The sequence below is a fragment of the Liolophura sinensis genome, chromosome 11 (genome assembly GCF_032854445.1).
Source record: "Liolophura sinensis isolate JHLJ2023 chromosome 11, CUHK_Ljap_v2, whole genome shotgun sequence".
NCBI classification, from domain to species: Eukaryota; Metazoa; Mollusca; class Polyplacophora; order Chitonida; family Chitonidae; genus Liolophura; species Liolophura sinensis.
In genome coordinates, this window is record NC_088305.1 from 3,838,832 (window position 1) to 3,862,357 (window position 23,526).

Below are 23,526 nucleotides of genomic sequence, written 5' to 3' on the forward strand. Positions count from 1 at the left end.
ACTCAGGAATGTCACTTTAATATGTGACTGCAACCAGCATTATCACATAAGGAAAGCAGGCAGGCACAGCCTGAGGTAAACCATGACCATCCGCAGGTTGCTGACAGACCTTCTCATGTACACCTGGTGAGAAAGCCAGAGTGAGGTAACTTGATCTCAGTGACTGCTTTGGTGAGAGCCATCTGTGTCATATAGCACTGCACCAGCATGCTAAACACTACGCCACCGAGGCCCCCTTCCTGACGCTGGCAAAACTTCAGCTTGATAACATATGTCTATGTACATATTATCCTTGCTGTTCACTTCTCACACCAATGATTGCTATGAATGCTACTGCACCTGCCCTTAGGGAAACCAATTATCAGCAGATTGAATCTCCACAGAGTTATGTAAGAATAACGGCAATTTGCAGGTGTGCCTGTATAATTAGCACCAAATACTTGCGCTAAATGAAGGTTGTTGCCTGACAAATGAATTTTAAGATAGCATCCCCTACGCTGTACCTGAAGGCTACAGAACTCACAGAATCTGAGCTACGTGCGGACTGGCTTTTCATGCATTATGAGGGGAAATCATGTGGCCTGTGTGGCCGACAAAAGCCCGTAATACAGAATCCATGGAATCAGGCAAGATGACGCTACTGCATCTGCCCTTAGGAAAAGCAATTCACAGCAGTTATGTGATAATGACGAATATTTTATCTATTTATTTATTTATTTCATTGATGTTTCATGCTGTACTCAAGAACATTTCACTTATATGACGGCGGCCAGCATTATCGTGGGAGAAAACCAGGGAGAGCCCAGGGGAAACCCATGACTATCCACACGTTGCTGGCAGACCTTCCCACTTAAGGATGGCAACATCATTTGACATGCAATAACCTTCAATTCATGATAGCATCAAGGTATACACTTACAACACCATTATGCTCCTGGGGAAAACCAAACCTAGCTTACAATGACCTAAAATTTCGCCCAAGATTATCAAGTTACACATTTTCTCTGATTTGGACAGTTTCCCTGATCTTAGAAAAGGTGTTTTGAGGTTTGTTGGCCACGTCATGTTCTGACAGCCCAATTTATCTTTTTAAAAGAAATTTGTTTTAAGGTTTGTTTGGCACACTGCGATAGCTACACCAATCTTTTAAATACAAAGGTGTTTTGAGGTTTGCTTGCAACATTGTGACAGCTACACCAATCTTTTAAATACAGAGGTGTTTTGAGGTTTGCTTGCAACATTGTGACAGCTACACCAATCTTTTAAATACACAGGTGTTTTGAGGTTTGCTTGCAACATTGTGACAGCTACACCAATCTTTTAAATACAAAGGTATTTTGTTTGCCACATTTTGACAGTCCCATTGATCGTTTTAATGGATAAGTTTATTTAAGTTTATTTATTTGTTCGATTGGTGTTTTATGCCGTACTCAAGAATATTTCACTTACGATGGGAGCCAGCATTATGGTGGGAAGACACCGGGGGAAACCCACGACCATCCGCAGGTTGCTGGCAAACCTTCCCACATAGGACCAGAGAGGAAGCCAGCATGAGCTGGACTGACAGCGACCACACTGGTGACAGACTGCTGGGTCATTACATTAATGACAGGTGTTTTGAGGTTTGTTCGCCACACTGTGACAGTTCCATTGATCTTTCTAATACAAAAGTGGTTTGAGGTTGGTTAGCCACACTATGACAGCTACACCCATCTTTTATATACAAAGGTGTTTTCAGGTTTGCTTGCCACATTTTGACAGTTCCATTGATGTTTTCAACAGAAAGGTGTTTTGATGATTCTTTGCCTGATTCTCACAGTCATAGATCTTAAATCTACATGGTGTTTTGAGATACGTTTGAGGGTGTGTGTTGGGTGTGGGGGGTGGGGAAGGGGGGCCGATGTGGGGTGGGGGGGTTTGGGGTGGGGTGGGGGTGATTTTAGGTCATTGTCAGACATGTACGTATGTACATTATACTCACAATTTATAAATACATGGATGTCACTTTTGTTTTGTTTGCTTGAGGTTTACTGTTGAGTTTATAGCGTGTCCTGGAATCATGATTTTATTATGCACATACACTGATACATGTATTTATAAATATTTATCATGTAATGTAAATGACAGTGGTGGCCTAATGGTTACAGCTAGGCTACAAGTCGCGCGACCTGGAATCCAACCCCGGTCGAGTCACACCAATAACTTTAAAAATGTTACTTTTTGCTGCTTTGCTTGGCACTCAACCGTGAGAGGTTAGAACATGGAAACCAGACTGGTTGTCCCTGTGTCAGTATAGTGTGCTTGGCTGGGGCAACATGTCTAGTGTCTTTGGCTTGATGTTGTAACTTCAGTGCCGGCAGGATTTTGGCGGCCCTGCCACAAGAAGACACAGTATATGTGCATATAACTAATGATTCATTATCGTCGTAAGACTGAAAAGTGGTCAATCACACAATGAAAACCCAAGCGTCCATACATACATTGTATATATGTATAGATATATACAGATATGTACAGCAGATATCCTATATACTGTCTAGAATGTACATGTATTGATAGTGTTAAATACCAGTATCTCTGGTGTACATAAATGTGTACATATATACACATGTATATATACATATATATATATATATATATATATATATATATATATATATATATATATATATATACCCAATATCTGTGCATGTTCCCATATGGCAGGTGAGTCTAGACATGTGGCTACCCTTGTCTACATGTAGCTCTGTACATGTATCTTTATAATCTATAAAAGATATATATATATATACATGGGTCCATAATGATCCTGTCACCTACACACATTACATGCCATCAGTCACACGCACTTCTGAAGACTCACGCAGCCGATTGAGGCTTTCTCAATAATCCATGAATGGAGAGAAATATGGACAATGGCATAGCAGAGAATAAATGGAATGGGGCCCCTGACAGGATTCTTCCTCTGGGTGTGATGTTCAGATATTTACGTCCAATCTTCCCACACATCTGCCAGACTACAAAAATTCACCATTTATAATCCTTGACCAAGGCGAGACTCTCCTCCCGAACAATCGGGTGTAAAGGCAATCTCCATGTGTGTGTGTGCGCGCGGAGATCTCTGTCGGTGCCAGTAAGTACAACTTAAACAACATTGATTTTTGCCCCATCGACAAGCTAAGGTTCCCCAAAGACAGAACAACCAATAGGGGTGGTAGGCTGGTCACGGCTTGACGAAGGCTCCCCTTCAGCAGACGATAACAGCTACGATATTGATCGGCCCTATATAGCGGGGGAAGCTTTATAGTGCTGTACAGACAGCAAGCATGGCTAACAAAAGCTTTCCCATGTTGGTCCTTTTCTCTCCTTAATGCTGGGCCAGTGTTTCTACGATGGGCAGGTGTGCAATGCAAAATTGAGGAAAATCAGCCACAATGGTTACCAGGGTCTCATCTCAACCGTCTGGCTTGTCCAATCAAATGGCTAATCTTCATCTTGCTCCCTGAACGTTTCTCGGCCATGAAAGGAACAAGATGACTGTAGACAAGGTCATTAATGTTCAACCAGGCCGACCCATAATCATAAATTACCTGTTGGAAGAATGATGGGCTAGCTAGTTCAATCCACTGAAACTCATCCACAGCGGGAGACATTCCAGAGGAATAAAACGAATGTGAAATTTGTCAGGACATCAGGAGCTGACATTAACTAAATACTTTCACAGGTCGATTTAACATTACAGCCCATTACCTGAGCAGTTTCCACTGATGAACTGGACATCCTTGATGCACTGTATAATGTATTATGATAAATGAAACTGCATGATGGCTAAAACCATCATATAACATCAGTACAATCCCTTCCTGGGAGATCATCCAATATGTTTCTGGAAACAATCGAATGTCCAAATATCATAAATCATAACATTGGATACATATGTTTTCACAGTTGCAGACACATTACATGAACTTCCTCAACACAGCCATGTCCATTGTAACATCAGTGGATACACTTCAACATCAGTGAATACACTTCAACATCAGTGGATACACTTCAACATCAGTGGATTATGCCACTGTACCATCAGTGGCCATATAGTAACTTCACATTCAAATACATACTCTAACAGTCATAGCTTTAGGCATTAGTTGTGGCTGTCATATTATCAATATACTGGCTAGAACAATGACATAAAATACAAGAGTCACATACAGTCAGCTATGGCTGTAGGAAACAAGGACTCTGCCATTAAATGGCTGGTCTAATCGCGATAACGCAGAACATGTTCTGGAATAATGACAGAAGTCATTAAACTGGCTCCCTCTATTATGGTTGACATTTGAAGAGAATGCGGAGGTGTTGATGATGTCTTAACCCATCCTTCCCCCTCCTCCCCACATAAAAAAAGGGCTCACAATAAGATCAATATTGAATTGAAAGGGCTGATGAAGAAGACATTAAGTTGATGGCGGGACACGAGATTGCAGGCTTTCATTTACTGTGTCCTCTATGACGTAAATTGTCATTCATGAAAACAGATGTGTATTCATTTAGCTTGGTGGTATGAATTTTTGGCTGAAGCCACAGAAGTGTTGCCTTCACTCAAATTTACTGCTCGGTTCACAGTTTTGAATTCTCAGCCTGGATACTACATGTCCACCTACATGTACATCCAAGGGGGAACCCATGACCATCTGTAGGCTCTGCAAAAATCTACAAGCAGAAGTATATTTTAATACTCTAAGATGATTTGTGTTGAGATGATGATTCCTTTTCCGTTCTTTTAACTAAAAATCTTTACTGAATTTTACCTACGTGTATTTAAATGTAAAACAAATTATTTCATGTTAACACATCACCAATGCTCCCTGTTCTTAATGTTCAAAGTACACCACGTGGCACTTGCAACCATGCTTATCCAGGTATATAATAAATTAATGTTTGTTTGAGGTACGAATTCAGTATTTTTTTACAATACTTATCTTATTCTTTCAACTGAAGTTTGCTGCAGTTGCGATATTATTCAACAAATATGTATAATGTAAATCTGTATTAGTTAACTGTTTAAAAAGAAAGTGAAGACTAAATAAGATCTTCAGAGGGAAATTCTGACTAATAATCCAGTAATGAGATTATTAATAATCTAATAATGTTAATATTAATTAACTTTCACATGTTAAATTCCACCAACTGAGCTACACTGCTTACTCTAAAACGACTGTTTAATTTTGGCCCCTGATGCATGGCCATCATTACCTAGGCAAATAAACATGCCTCCTACACCACAAATAATAGATGATATATGAATGTACACCCATCCCTCGATGAAAATGAGCGACAATCGCCCACAAAAACACACCAGTGTATGCAGAATCATCGGTTTTAATTACTGCCTAATTGCAGCTGAATTTTCTCTGCTGCATTAACATCAATTAACATCTGAATGCAGAAACACATGTGGGTTGACATCAGTTGCAAGCTGTACAGTAACATGTGCTGAAAGCTGTAAATACTCCAGAAATATGCATCCTTGCATCAGTGCCTTTAATATCGTTACATGTATCATTTACATTTTTGTCTCAAACAATGACCTCCAAAATACGGCACTGCTCCTTTGGCCACATTTATCATCGGTCATCACTGGCTAAACTGCACAAAAAACAGAAATGTTGGAAGTAATTTAAAATGTATGCCTTTTTTACACGACGGTTAAACTTTGATGCAGAATAAATTGAAAACTCAGGAGCATTAACTTGACTATGGTTCTCAAAACAATATGTATTTATTTATTTATTTGATGATGTTTGTTTGAGAATACTCAGAAACAATATGTGCAGTATAGCATGTCCATGTTCCAGCACAGGAATGAGACTGGCATGAAATACTACATCATAAGCATGTACATTTATATCAAGGCAAAAAAAATAACATGATGAATTTCAAAAATAACCTTCATTTGAAGTTTTTGCTTCTTGAGTTTATAATTACCATGCATAAATTCACTACTGCAGAATTTTCTCCCACTACCTGTTTTATTTTAGCACAGTCTGCCAGAGTATTATTTTTCCTGACATATTTATTTATTTATTTGATTGGTGCTCTGCGCCCTACTCAAGAATATTTCACTTATACGACGGCGGCCAGCATTATGGTGGGAGGAAACCCAGCAGAACCCCAGGGGGAAACCCAGGGGAAACAGACCTTCCAATGTACGGTCTCAAACACTTACGACATGTACATGTATATGCACTCTGCCCAAAAAAGATGATAAAAAAGATCAATTCCTCAATTTAATTTTTAAAACCTTGAAGTTATTCATTACCAATCACAAAGCTTCCAGTGAAAGGATCTTTAAGTTTTCTTCAAATTAACCAGGAGTTTTCAAGGGGTTTATATAAACATATTCTGAGGGCATTATTCCGTGTTGACTGATAAAATTATACTTTTGTGAAGCCCTGAGATAGGCAAATAAATCAAGGTACATGTAGTTTTGTCTTCAAAGTCTAATGAAAAATGTGTATATAAACTGCACTGAAAGTTGCTCTTTCACATGTGAAAACGGTTGAGGACTTAAGGTATTGTTAATTCTTTATAAACTTAAATGATCTTTAAGCAACTTGAAAAAACTTGAAAAAAACTGAATTCCTGCCTCAAGACAATCCTGGGTGTATACTTCAGATGAGGTATTATCAAACTATACTTTAAAGCACTACAAATACAATTCCCATGCCCACGAATTCAGGGTATAATAACGCCAGCAATAACAGGTATACTGGAAATTTTAGAGTGCTTTGTCATATTCATCAGACATAAACATTAATTTGAGAGACCATATCCTGACTGTTCGTGATAGCTTGGGACTGAATTGCCCTTGCTTTGAGACATACAACTCACGAAAGTGCTTCTTTACGCCCAGTTTATCTTAATTTGCCAGTATCTTTCCTGACACGCCCATATAAAGTGCACTGATGCAATAATCGAAAAGAGGGTTGATGAAGACTCACTGGCAAGCCGTCTTACACATTAATATTTTATACACTTTAACTTTAGTATGTTTATAACAACAAAAAATCCTCCCATCTCAACGAAGCTGTAAATTATCATCATTGAGAAAGCGTCAACTCTTTTCAGACGAAATGGCCTATTTTTTAACAGGGTGATTCCATTACTCAGAAATGAAGTCAAAAGAAAAACACACCGAAGCATATTTAATATTTAAGAAACAAATGTCGTCATGGCCAAGTATAAAGTTCTTCACAAAAGAACATTAGCCTTTATTTTATTAAACTAACAAGACGATGTATTCAAATCCAGCTCTCCCTGGTTTGTCATGTTTGTAGTATAAAGTTGTACTGCAGGTGTAGCATATAATACTTCATAAAGATATGGTTTTAGATTATGCACGGTGATCAAAATGGCAAAGACAATAAATACACCGTCCTGGGTCCGGGATCATGAAGTATTCTGTGATAACACAGCCAGAAGTGTACTAATCTAGTACTTTCTTCATGTAATGATCTTTATGCAATGCATCATACAAAGAATTAAGATCTGCTGTTCGTTGTTTACTCAGACTTCTTTCAAATAAAATATCCTTGGTACACGTAAGTTTGGCTTTCGATCAGTACAAAGGGTAGATGTCAAAGCACCAGAGTTTCGATAAGCGCGAAGGGTAGACACCAAAGCACCAAAGTTTCGATCAGCACAAACGGTAGACGCCAAAGCATCAGATCACTCTTAATTTACTCTGACTGTACATGGAGTACAGATGATGTACTTGTCATGTCTATAGTGACTTTGGTACGACAGAGAACAGTATCAATGTTGATGACACACCAAATACAGTTTTATTTAAATCACATCCATTCACTTTCAATCAGAATAGATATAATATTGACATATCAGCCGTCTTCCGAGGTGTATCGCCATGCCGACTGGCTTGGAAACACTGAAACCAGTTCATTACAGTTCGGGAAACGCTGTGTGACTGTTCATTACCATTCTGGAAACGCTGTGTGACAGTTCATTACAGTTCTGGAAATGCTGTGTGACAGTTCATTAGAGTTCTGGAAACGCTGTGTGACTGTTCATTACCGTTCTGGAAACGCTGTGTGACAGTTCATTACAGTTCTGGAAACGCTGTGTGACAGTTCATTACAGTTCTGGAAATGCTGTGTGACACTTCATTACAGTTCCGGAAATGCTGTGTGACAGTTCATTACAGATCTGGAAACGCTGTGTGACAGTCCATTACAATTTTGGACACGCTGTGTGGAATTCCTTCCTCATGATATTACAATACGTCACACTTTAGCTGGCATACAGCAGCGCAGTCATTATCAGATGAATTTACCAGACTAGAATGTACACCTATTCCCATTGTCACACACTGTCCATCACATCAATGCAGACTAAACAGAATGGAATTTACCAGACTAGAATGCACACCTATTCCCATTGTCACATACTGTACATCACATCAATCCAGGCCAAACAGAATGGAATTTACCAGACTAGAATGTACACCTATTCCCACTGTCACATACTGTACATCACATATCCAGACCAAACAGAATGGAATTTACCAGACTAGAATGTATATCTATTCGCATTGTCACATACTGTCCATCACATCAATCCAGACCAAACAGAATGGAATTTACCAGACTAGAATGTACATCTATTCCCATTGTCACATACTGTCCATCACATCAATCCAGACCAAACAGAATGGAATTTACCAGACTAGAATGTACATCTATTCCCATTGTCACACACTGTCCATCACATCAATACAGACCAAACAGAATGGAATTTACCAGACTAGAATGTACATCTATTCCCATTCTCACACACTGTACATCACATCAATACAGACCAAACAGAATGGAATTTAGCAGACTAGAATGTACATCTATTCCCATTGTCACATACTGTACATCACATCAATCCCGACCAAACAGAATGGAATTTACCAGACTAGAATGTACACCTATTCCCATTGTCACACACTGTACATCACATCAATACAGACCAAACAGAATGGAATTTACCAGACTAGAATGTACATCTATTCCCATTGTCACATACTGTACATCACATCAATCCCGACCAAACAGAATGGAATTTACCAGACTAGAATGTACATCTATTCCCATTGTCACATACTGTCCATCACATCAATCCCGACCAAACAGAATGAAATTTACCAGACTAGAATGTACACCTATTCCCATTGTCACACACTGTACATCACATCAATCCAGACCAAACAGAATGGAATTTACCAGACTAGAATGTACATCTATTCCCATTCTCACACACTGTACATCACATCAATACAGACCAAACAGAATGGAATTTAGCAGACTAGAATGTACACCTATTCCCATTGTCACATACTGTACATCACATCAATACAGACCAAACAGAATGGAATTTAGCAGACTAGAATGTACACCTATTCCCATTCTCACACACTGTACATCACATCAATACAGACCAAACAGAATGGAATTTACCAGACTAGAATGTACATCTATTCCCATTGTCACACACTGTCCATCACATCAATCCAGACCAAACAGAATGGAATTTACCAGACTAGAATGTACACCTATTCCCATTGTCACATACTGTACATCACATCAATCCAGACCAAACAGAATGGAATTTACCAGACTAGAATGCACACCTATTCCCATTGTCACATACTGTACATCACATCAATCCAGACCAAACAGAATGGAATTTACCAGACTAGAATGTACACCTATTCCCACTGTCACATACTGTACATCACATATCCAGACCAAACAGAATGGAATTTACCAGACTAGAATGTATATCTATTCGCATTGTCACATACTGTACATAACATATCCAGACCAAACAGAATGGAATTTACCAGATTAGAATGTACACCTATTCCCATTGTCACACACTGTCCATCACATCAATACAGACCAAACAGAATGGAATTTACCAGACTAGAATGTACACCTATTCCCATTGTCACATACTGTACATCACATCAATCCAGACCAAACAGAATGGAATTTACCAGACTAGAATGTACACCTATTCCCATTGTCACATACTGTACATCACATCAATCCAGACCAAACAGAATGGAATTTACCAGACTAGAATGTACATCTATTCCCATTCTCACACACTGTACATCACATCAATACAGACCAAACAGAATGGAATTTACCAGATTAGAATGTACACCTATTCCCATTGTCACACACTGTCCATCACATCAATACAGGCCAAACAGAATGGAATTTACCAGACTAGAATGTACATCTATTCCCATTGTCACACACTGTCCATCACATCAATCCAGACCAAACAGAACTGAATTTACCAGACTAGAATGTACATCTATTCCCATTCTCACACACTGTACATCACATCAATACAGACCAAACAGAATGGAATTTACCAGACTAGAATGTACACCTATTCCCATTGTCACATACTGTACATCACATCAATCCAGACCAAACAGAATGGAATTTACCAGACTAGAATGTACACCTATTCCCACTGTCACATACTGTACATCACATATCCAGACCAAACAGAATGGAATTTACCAGACTAGAATGTATATCTATTCCCATTGTCACATACTGTACATAACATATCCAGACCAAACAGAATGGAATTTACCAGATTAGAATGTACACCTATTCCCATTGTCACACACTGTCCATCACATCAATACAGACCAAACAGAATGGAATTTACCAGACTAGAATGTACATCTATTCCCATTGTCACATACTGTACATCACATCAATCCAGACCAAACAGAATGGAATTTACCAGACTAGAATGTACATCTATTCCCATTGTCACACACTGTCCATCACATCAATACAGACCAAACAGAATGAAATTTACCAGACTAGAATGTACACCTATTCCCACTGTCACATACTGTACATCACATCAATACAGACCAAACAGAATGGAATTTAACAGACTAGAATGTACATCTATTCCCATTGTCACACACTGTACATCACAAATCCAGACCAAACAGAATGGAATTTACCAGACTAGAATGTACACCTATTCCCATTGTCACACACTGTACATCACATCAATACAGACCAAACAGAATGGAATTTACCAGACTAGAATGTACATCTATTCCCATTGTCACACACTGTCCATCACATCAATCCAGACCAAACAGAATGGAATTTACCAGACTAGAATGTACACCTATTCCCACTGTCACATACGGTACATCACATATCCGGACCAAACAGAATGGAATTTACCAGACTAGAATGTACATCTATTCCCATTGTCACACACTGTCCATCACATCAATACAGACCAAACAGAATGGAATTTACCAGACTAGAATGTACACCTATTCCCATTGTCACACACTGTCCATCACATCAATCCAGACCAAACAGAATGGAATTTACCAGACTAGAATGTACACCTATTCCCATTGTCACACACTGTCCATCACATCAATCCAGACCAAACAGAATGGAATTTACCAGACTAGAATGTACATCTATTCCCATTGTCACACACTGTCCATCACATCAATACAGACCAAACAGAATGGAATTTACCAGACTAGAATGTACACCTATTCCCATTGTCACATACTGTCCATCACATCAATACAGACCAAACAGAATGGAATTTAACAGACTAAAATGTATACCTATTCCCATTGTCACACACTGTCCATCACATCAATACAGACCAAACAGAATGGAATTTAACAGACTAGAATGTACACCTATTCCCACTGTCACACACTGTCCATCACATCAATACAGACCAAACAGAATGGAATTTAACAGACTAGAATGTATATCTATTCCCATTGTCACATACTGTACATCACATATCCAGACCAAACAGAATGGAATTTACCAGACTAGAATGTACACCTATTCCCATTGTCACACACTGTCCATCACATCAATACAGACCAAACAGAATGGAATTTACCAGACTAGAATGTACACCTATTCCAATTGTCACATACTGTCCATCACATCAATCTAGACCAAACAGAATGGAATTTACCAGACTAGAATGTACATCTATTCCCATTGTCACACACTGTCCATCACATCAATACAGACCAAACAGAATGGAATTTACCAGACTACAATGTACACCTATTCCCATTGTCACATACTGTACATCACATCAATCCAGACCAAACAGAATGGAATTTACCAGACTAGAATGTACATCTATTCCCATTGTCACACACTGTCCATCACATCAATACAGACCAAACAGAATGGAATTTACCAGACTACAATGTACACCTATTCCCATTGTCACATACTGTACATCACATCAATCCAGACCAAACAGAATGGAATTTACCAGACTAGAATGTACATCTATTCCCATTGTCACATACTGTCCATCACATCAATCCAGACCAAACAGAATGGAATTTACCAGACTAGAATGTACACCTATTCCCATTGTCACATACTGTCCATCACATCAATACAGACCAAACAGAATGGAATTTACCAGACTAGAATGTACATCTATTCCCATTGTCACACACTGTACATCACATCAATCCAGACCAAATAGAACTGAATTTCTCAAACCGCATGCGTATACATGTCCACATATCGCTTATCAAACGGAAACACATGTACATATCGATGAGCATCACAGAAAATTTGTAACCAAATCTGGTGTGTCCACAGTCAATGCAGATTAATACACGGTCTGTTTCAGTGTGTCAACGATATTGTTTCAGCTTTAAGATTGGCACACGCTGTCAAATAACATTTCCATCATAGGGTTGAATCCGATATACTAACTTCAAAGAAAAGAGAATAAAAAAGAGTATTTTCTGGTATTCAGAGCCAAATTTGACTGCATGCTACAGTGCTCTTTTCCTGATTGCTGATCATAACGGGGTACTTTTTTCCATGCATGAATGGTATTTAGTTGCAAACTGGTTGGCCATTACTCTCCTGTAACACTAGTGTACGATGACACCGATTTACGCACAATCTTCATCGCACAGGCTGGAAAGAACAACGGGCTGCAGAAAATCTAGTCTGAATTCCTGCTGGTGGTGAGTTTCATACAAAATGACATGAGGACATTTAGTACGCCTACTGATTATTCCCTCATGATTCAAGGGGCCATCTTCAAGTGCTGCTATTACAAAGCCTATTACAGATCTTACTTAAATCTGACCTTAATCTCTCAACGCTTTCCGAAATGAGTAGTGTTGACTATATAATTTAAGCATGTTAATTATTTAATTATGTCCATAAAATTACACTACAAATTACATTGTACTGACCTCTTCCGGGCAGACTAGAAGTGCACCAAAACTTGTATGTAGTTCTACCTGTCTTGATCAACAACGGCCCTCAAAATGTTGTACCAAAAATCAACACGACAATAAATTCGATCACCCGGACAAACTTACAATTGTAACTCATTTTGTTACATGTAAATCTGGATCTGAAAGGTATTATGATATCCCGCTAGCAGAATGTATGCTGTAGCACTAAAAATTATCTTTCATGGCATTTATTTGCCTTCAAAAGTGCACTTTTGTGGGCGAAAATTGTGATCTTTAAGGTATTTGTTTATTTTCATATTTTTCAAATTTCAGCACTCACATGAAAAATGGCAGCCAAGTGTCACTGATCTTAAACTGTCTAGCCCTTAACAATAAAATGCCATGTGTGTCGTTGCATAAAAATAATGATGTATATGTCCAAAAATGTATGCGGGCTTAAGCAGATCGACATTTTAAAACTCACCCTGAATTTGCCCCATGTAATGTAATTCAATATCTGTCCACATTTAACACAATGTGAATACACTAGCAGTGTATGAAGCACTTTTTCTGTCGAGATTAATTTAATTACATATTTTGGACGCATCCCTGGAGTTGTCCCACTCATTCAGATAATGAGCTTTTTTTGTTTTTCACGTACCTCCAAAGGAAAATGGTAAAGAAAAGATGCCATAATCACATCAAAACATATTTTCTTATGTGCAGACTGTATCAATAATACAATTAAGCTAAATAAAGACATGGATTTTTCTTCCTAATCTGTGTCTTTCTTTAAAATGCATTCATAACACTGTGTATATAAGTACAACAAGGCAGCCTTGAAGTAACCTTAACGCTGACAAATTCGTAAGACACATTCCTGATTACCCAATCTGTAAATGTGGATGCCTGCTGGAAAACCCACAGCGTTTCTTCCCGAGTTTTCACTTATATATACACACATATGTAATCAGATATCTTCCAGCTTCTTCAGTTTAGTGCTACCAGACCAAGAAAATATTTCATTATTTCATTGTATGCAAGAAATTATTTTTCGATCTAAGATATTTGAAGATGCATAGTTGGTTAAGACATACATGTATATACTGCATACATACATGTGTGTATGTGTGTGTGTACTTGTAAATGCTCGAATACACATATGCACTTGTTCCAATCAGTCTATGAAGTCGGCTCAATGGCATACAACAAAATTCTGATATACTATACACCTGTACATAATATACATGTATGCACTTGTTCCAATCAGTCTATGAAGTCGGCTCAATGGCATACAACAGAATTCTGATATACTATACACCTGTACATAATATACACATATGCACTTGTTCCAATCAGTCTATGAAGTCGGCTCAATGGCATACAACAGAATTCTGATATACTATATACATGTACCAGTACATAATATACATGTATAATTATAATTTAATAATGTACGCCCGTATGGGGGAAGGTCTGTCAGCAACCTGCAGATGGTCTGCCTCTGCCCGATTTTTTCCCACCATCCCGCCATACTATAAGTGAAATATTTTTGAGTATGGCGTAAAACATCATTCAAATAAATAAATAAATAAATAAATTTAATTATTTATATTATTTACTTCATTTATTTAGTGTTATATACATATATATACATTTTTTTTCTTGGTATTTTGTTGTTTAATCTGAATGTGACTGCACTGCACTGAATCCCCTTCAAATTTTGTTCAGACTTTGCACAGTATTGTGGAGCGGTGTTTAAATAGGCATTGCGCCTGTTCGCCAATCCACTTTCATTCATGTGAAATAAAAAATATTGTTTAAACCAACAAGGCAGCCTTAAATTTCCGGCAAAAAATCTTGAAGGCTGCAAATGCCCTAATATTTTGTCCATGACTAAATAGCACATTTAACCAGATTCTGATAATTTTATTGATCATTTGTGTGGGGGGGGGGGGGGGGGGGGTCAACAATAACAAATGCTTTCCAGTTTTGAAAACAACATTTTTTAAAACATCTTGACAAGACACATTAATAATTCAAACTTATCCCATTCCCTAGGCAGTGTCATATGCTCTGATCTGAGAAATGAAATGAACATGATATCTCTGATGGCATCGGTATTTACTGTAACATCATTTACCAGCACAGTCCAGACAATTGCAAAGTCAGCGCTATATCCCAGTTTGTATGTTTACCTTCCAGACTTCAAGAATACATGACACTGTTTTAGTGTTACGTTAGATTTGATGTATATTTTGATAGGACACAGAAGTCTACTTGCATGTAATTAGCTGTCTTTATACATGTACATGTATTGTTAGTGTGTGAAAGCCTTGAGGACGATCAGTTTCATGGTAAATTTGTTCATTGTTGAAGTTAAAAAGTCTTCAATGTAATGGGCAAATGTTTTTACCTTGTGAAGAGTGAACCTCTGTGGACATGTGCCTGAACTTCTAATAATCCAGACTTAACATTTGTCTCAATTTTAACACATACAGGCATATGCAAACAGCTTTCATCCTCGTGTTTTCAACAAACTTTTTCTTCCAATTCCATAACTAGCTGAAAATTAAACACATCACACAAAAAAAACACACGCAAATTAAATTAAATTGTGAAAAAAAGTCAAGATCGCAGACCTCAAGCTGTTATTGGTTTGTTGGAGCTGATAAAATGGTGTCAAACAATCGAGCAAAGAGATCAGAATCTGACTGTGGCATTTGAAGGAACCTGAGTACACCCTCCACTCTAACTGTCAGATTATTCTAGGTCAGGTTTATGGCTTGACTCAGTTGTGTGATTGAGGAAACCAGAGTGCCTGGAGTAAACCAGTGATCTTTGCCAAGCACAGGACAAACCTCCAGACTTAAACTCACAGCCAACTGCAGTGACAGCAACTTCCTACCACACCACAACACCTATTGTTAAAGGCATGACAGGCCCCACGGCTCAAACTGTTGGATATTTCAAACTTTTTAGAGTCATGACCTCGACAAAAATGGAGGTCATCCAATGTGATTTAAAGGTGTGAGAAGTATTAGATACCATTTATATACATGTATCATTGTGAAGCAACAATGCAAAGATAAAATACAACAGCCAATCATTTATCACTCTGAAATTTTGAATACCTGCATGATACATAGTCATCATGATGACTTGGGCTGAATTTGCGGCGATGATCTTTGTTTTCAACTCTTATCAACGAGTGAATGACCAAACATTTTCGATTCCTGTCAGCATTTAAATTATAATTATTATAATTATTATTATTATAATTATTAAACTGTGTAAGTCTAATTACTGATATGATCGTATACATGTACATGGCCAGTGATACCACATCTGATGAAGCCCAACACTGACACAGAGAGGATCCATCGCGGAGATCTAATAGCACAATTGCACATGTATAAATGCATGCATCTTTTATATATTGTTACACCATTTCATGAATACAGATGAGAGGCTCTGACGTGTCAGGCGATAGTATTGCATGTGGACTAGCTGGCTTAAAGTGAGATATAAACAAATGCAATGTGGCACACGAAGGTTTCTGCCTTTCTACACAAGGATATCACCCATTCCTTCGAAATGAATATGGACATGTATGTGCGTGATACTGCAATGCTTATAGATGGCACTTTGATAGCCTAAAGCTCTTATTGGAAGGTCTATCAAAGTCCCCTTAATCCAGTGCAATGATGAAGATGTGTGGCTCATGGTTCAGATCCTGATAAACATAGGCTAGCAAGCATCAATAAAATAATTAGTCGCAAGGATTAGCATTTTGACTCTCAGACCATCTAACTCACGGTATCTTTGTATCAACAGAAGAATTACAAACTTAACCTGATTTGTTAAGCACTTGATTAATATGGGCCTATAAAGCGGATTTATATGGATTCAACCATGAAAATATCCCACATCAGTTACCCTAAATTACTCAACCTTTTCACATACGAAAGAGAAACTTTCAGAGCCAGCTATGCCATTGAATGTCTTGCATTCATCTGTCTACACAGAATAAAGCCGTCAGAATATGCTTGAGAAACACCTTGCAACCATGTGAAAAACCATGAAGAACTACAGTTTTGTGACCTTGTAGGAAGAACATTAAAATTACTGGCTTTGTCAAGTGAATGTCTTGCATACCATACACAACAATACGGCCATTTGAGACATCCAAGCACTTCACTCGTACGAGGCAGTGGCAAGAGGACATATAAGGAAACGAGAAACATTGGACGATGTTCAAAGAAGAACGGCTGATGGTAACCAGAAGTTATAGTATGTAATAAAGTCAACAGGACAATGCAGCATAGGTAAACTTACATGCATGAGGCCATGATGGATAGTTTTGTATTGACTCCCATGTTCATACAATGTTTTCATCACCATGTGTGAGCGAGTAAGCATGTTGGCACAAGTAAACTGCAAATACATGACTTGAATTGGAAACAAACTTTCAACAGAATACTTTCCTTTCCTTTTCTTTTCTCTGTTTTTTTGTTATGATGTATTGCTTAAATTTTTGGACATGTATATGTGTAGCATGGAAGGCGGGTATAAAATGGGAGTAGTAAACCAGCGCACTAATTGGCAAGTGAATTTTTCCACAAAATATTAGCGGAAAGCGAACAGTAGTTCACGTACACTTAAAACTAAACAACACTACTATCCACTGCTTTGAGAACAATGGATGCAGGTGAGTTGTGAATGAATGAATGACTGATTGAGGTTTAACTTCTTAATTACCAATTTTTCAGTCATATGATGATGAGGAGTCATGTGTGGGCATATACTGTGTCTCCTTGAGCGAGGGAGAGTCCATGCCACCAAAATGCTGCTGCCACTGAAGCATCATGCCAAAGACACCAGACCTGACACCACACCCTGTCACCTTATACTGACACCGGGCCAAAAGGTCGCAGTGCTACAGACAATTTTTAGTCAAAGGGTGTATGGTACCCCCGACTTTGAAAGAGAGGGAGTATGTTTTTTCTGACTTTCCGACAAAATTACTCAACACTTCACTATTTTGGGTTACCAGTAATATACACAGCTCTTTTTCAGTGCTTCTGCAAGAGGATTGAATTTGAATGAAATTAATACATTTATTTTGCATCAACAATGCGAGGTTTATTTCAATAACTCACTCACTGACAATTTTATTCTGTACTTTTCATTCCTTGTGCGTTGATTGCAGGACTTAATATTTTTATGGTAACCTGCCTGAAATTTTCTAGCAATCTGGTAAATTTTCTTTTCCCTGTCTAAACATTTCTTGGCCTGTACAAACTTATTGACAACTGCCATCCTTGGTTCAAATATGATTATATTGTGCTTTATTTATTAGCAGTATATAGTACAAATCTGAAGCATTTCTGTGCATATGTTGCAAGCTGTACTCATATGTTTTTTATTCCATTGTAATAGCTTCTCTCTTCACGCAATCATAGGTCCACATATATGTCAGAAACTGCATCCTCAATAATACTTTAACACTGCAGACCGACAATTCGTGGGGAATTGAAATCAGACATTTTGAAGCCATTAACAGTGACAAGTCCCCATCAACACCGAGAGGTCCTCACCAACACCAAGAGGTCCCCACCAACACTGAGAGGTCCCCATTGACACTGAGGCCCCCCTCAACAGTGAGAGTTCCCCACCAACACCGAGAGGTCCCCACCAACACTGAGAAGTCTCCACCAATGCTGAGAGGTCCCCAACAACACCCAGAGGTCCCCATCAACACCCAAAAGTCTCACCAAAACCGAGAGGTCCCCATCAACACTGAGAGGTCCCCACCAACACTGAGATTACCCCACCAACACCGAAAGGTCCCCACCAACACCGAGAGGTCCTAATAACACCAACGGGTCCCACCAAAACCAAGAGGTCCCACCAACACCGAGAGGTCCCACCAACACCGAGAGGTCCCCATCAACACCGAGAGGGCCCACAAACCACTGTACAAACTAGGACATGACCAACAATCACAGACTATGGGTGACATTGTACGACAGCTGGTGTATAGTGGCTGTATAGATCTAAAAGGCTTTAAATGTTACTGTCTTTAAATTCTTCCAAACCTACAATCATTCTACACCCATGGGACCATGTATGCATGTACCAGTAATATGTTTCCTGTATATTTTAACTCAACAAAGTTCTGTTTTCAAGAGAATTGGTGTATTATGTTTTTAAAGCACTTTACCCTTAAAACCAGTATGCACTTAACTCTGCACTGATCTTACCATAGTAATTCTGTTTTGTTTATTTGGCATCCACATTCAAAACTGACATTACATGGTCAATTATTACACATGTATTAGAATTTGCCTCCCTATTAATGATCAATATCTTCACTTGAGCCTATAATATTATTCAGATACACACAACTTCATATGACATTTCCAATTTGTACAGGTGAACATATAACTGTGAAATTCACACAGATCTGTTCACTCAACTACCTTTATTGAGTGTAAAATCGCAGTTTTCACTTTATGATCAGGTACACACTACCAATCGTCAAGGACAACCTTAGGCCCGCCATCATAAAAAATATGTTGTGGAGGATGTGTCCCAACAACCCTTTTTTTTTCTCTCCATGTTAATTTGTTTAAAAACCTAATCTTTTCATTAGACAGTATTAAAATAAATATTTCCATACTGACCAACCCTAATTTTTTAGATAGTATATTATAGTAGGATTATACCGAACAAATTTCTTTTTTAATAATAGCCTTACATATATGTATCCGACAAATCCACTCACTTAATTATTTGTCGTGAAACCAGGCAGAGTTTGATTAAAACACAAGACTTCACTGGTTTATAAGGATTTGGGAGCCTTTGGTACAAGTTCTGCAGTACAGGTTCCTCAGTTCACACACACCCACAGCAACAGCCTACCACCAACTAAACACCCACCCACCCCATCCCACCACCACCCCCACCAATTATAGATCTCAAGCATATTTACATAATACATGTTCACCTGGCCCAGTTAGGTACGTTTTCACCTGCCCAATAACAACCAAGTAAAACAGGTGAGAGATTGTACATGATTGCTCCAGCTGTAAGACTGTTGTTCCCAGCTGACTCTATCACTGTCACAAATTCAAAAATCACAAATGTCCGTAAATGAAAGTCCATTTATCTATTACTAGTATCTATTTATCTGATTGGTGTTTTAACCTCATACTTAAGAATATTTCACTTATATAATTGCGGCCAACATTATGGGTTGAGGAAACCGGGCAGTGCCAGAGAAAAACCCACGACTTTTGTTGATAGTACGTTCCCACTTACGTGCGGACAGGAAGTCAGCAGGAGCTCAAGTCAGCATCCAGTGACTACTTTACTTATTACAAGTATAAGCATAATCCTTTCTTGACTAATGAATCTAAAATGAAATGTCAGAACAAAGCTCTGACTTTATTTATTTATTTATTTGATTGGTGTTTTGAACTATGATCAAGAATATTTCATTTATATGATGGAGGCCAGCACTATAGTGGGAGGAAACCGTGGCAGAACCCAAGGGAAACCAACAACCATCCACATGTTGCTGACAGACCCTGATTTTTAAGTAGTCACCCATAATTTTCATTACTTGCCCTGTGCTATGAAACATGTAAATGCTTAGTACAATTAATTAGTGATTAGTCGGTGAAAAATCACACGAAAGTATATAACTTACTCTATATAAATTACAAAGAATTTCCAATGACAGCAAGATGATTATTTGGTAAAACAAAGTCCATGAGTGCAACACACTTAAAAGGCCCACAAATACCAACAATTACTAATTGTCAACCCCACCAACTATAAGAAAATGGAAGTCTACAAATTACCAAGACACTTTTCGTTTTGCCATGAGCATCAGCTTGGGCCACACATGTATGTGTGAATGACATGAATCCACAGGTAACTGGCCAAACAATATGAAATGCATTCAATGCAATTTTTAGATGTTCCAGGTATATATATCTATGTTTCATAATATATTCAACCACAGATCTATGCATGTACGCACATGAATGTTATTATAATTAACAACATATATTCTTATGGGCTTATCTTTTGTTTCTTGAATCATAATCATACCTGTATTAAAATGTTCACAAGTACCAAACGACCTTGACTTACATTGTATTTCACCTTAATTGTCCCATCAACCACAAAGCACCTGCCACCCATGCATTCACCTGCGAATGCGCATGTGTACACCTGATTCACTAAGGTATTAAATTAGCGGAAATTATCCAAGCTACTGTCTAAACTCTTGTCTCCTGCAATATCGTCCACGCCAGATGTCATGTGATAACTGCACTAAGTGCTCTGCAAGTGATTCCACCCAACCTGTAATGACAGGTGTAAACCTGTTACCTGCTTAATCTCAAATCTTTCAAATGACAAGCAAGATAAAATACCACCTTAGTCATCTACGCCCTTTCCCTTCTTTATAAATGTTTACATGTATAACTGCACATTATGTAAAATTCCATGTGTTTCCATTAACCAAACAAAAAAACTGAACATCATCCATCCCATTTTAACGGTCAGTGTCAGATATGTGTTTGACAAGATCCCCACAGCAATGCATGTAGCTCTGGGATGTCATTGTATTTCCATTTTGTTTGGGAAATTCTTGAAATTTGATGATACAGAAATACAGACAGACACTTCGGAATAGATCAAAAGATGACATCAACCAAGTTTCCAATATGTACAATGTGAATACTAACATGTTCTTTGAAATACAACTCTTCTACCACTTAGCCCTGTACATGGATATGTCTTGTAGTGTGAGAAGGGCAAGCCAGAGGTAACAGGCCTAGCTCAGTAAAACTTGAGCTGATAAAAAAACCATTCCAATATGAAGACGTACCCTAAAGTAATTACTCAACCTTTTTGTAAAGGAAAGGGAAGGTCTGTCAGCAACCTACGGATGGTCGTGGGTTTCCACCAGGCTCTGCTCGGTTTCCTCCCACCATAATACTGGCCGCTGTTGTATAAGTTAAATATTCTTGAGCACGGCATAAAACACCAATCAAATCAATAAAAAAAATACATGAAAGAGCCATTTTTTAGTACACTTTATGCACATTTATGATTGGATAGTGGAGATAAAACTACACTGGTGGGTTTGGCCAATATAAATGCTTCATACAAAGTACAATTTCATCAGTCTACAAAGAATAATACCTTTGGAATATGGTTAAATAAACACCAGTGCAAACACACTGAAAGGTTAAAGAATTACCTTATTGTATATACCAGGGATACATACAAGCACGCAATGATTACTGATGGCTATGCTTTGTTTCGTCACCAAGAAGTCAATAACAGGAAGATGACAATTTGTTTAAAATATGTGGTGATCAAGATGCAGCTGGTATGAAGCAGGACCTCAAGTTATACTGTTATGTCAAAGGGTGATTATAGCAAATCCTCATCAATGTTTAATACAATGAATTAGTTTCAACTGTAAGGTAGTTCTGCTTTCAATGTGACGTCATTATGATGAGGTGAAATTAAGATGGTTAGCCATCAATAGTAGGCCAATCATGTCCTGCTTCCAACCATTTGCCAGATCCCCGAAGATCAAAACAGGACTAAGATTTATTTCTACTAATCAAATTTCACATCATCCATCCCGACAAATGAATGAGAATTTTATTTCTATCATATGTACAAGTATAAATACCACAGACAGCACATGAACGTTGTAACACCTACACAAAATACCATGTTGTATGTGTATACAATTATTAATTTGGATTCAACAATCACTCAGGTAAAAATATATATATATATATATATATATATATATATATATATGTATATATATATTTTTAATTTTTAATGCAATCAGTTTAAATTTTAGATATTGTATAGCTATACAGCTATACAATATTGGTATACAATACCTAAAACTTAAACTTATTGCATAGTACTTGTCACATATTGTCATGTCAAAGGAAATCCTGACATTTGACATGTATATAAATAAGTTATTGAGTTACTCCATTTCAATGCACACTGAAACAAATTTGCCTATATTAATCCCTACACAATGTTAATGACCTTAATACAGTGCTGATAATATTTTAAATTACAATATACTGGATACATGCACATCGGCTGATAGATATGTACAGGTGTGTATCCAATAA

General features: G+C 37.9%; 1 protein-coding gene across 1 annotated transcript in view; it reads right to left on the minus strand.

The window, feature by feature from the left end:
* LOC135477525 (receptor-type tyrosine-protein phosphatase N2-like) overlaps positions 1–23,526 on the minus strand; it is a 186,994-nt gene that overhangs the window by 162,742 nt on the left and 726 nt on the right. The gene's annotated exons all lie outside the window — the stretch shown is intronic.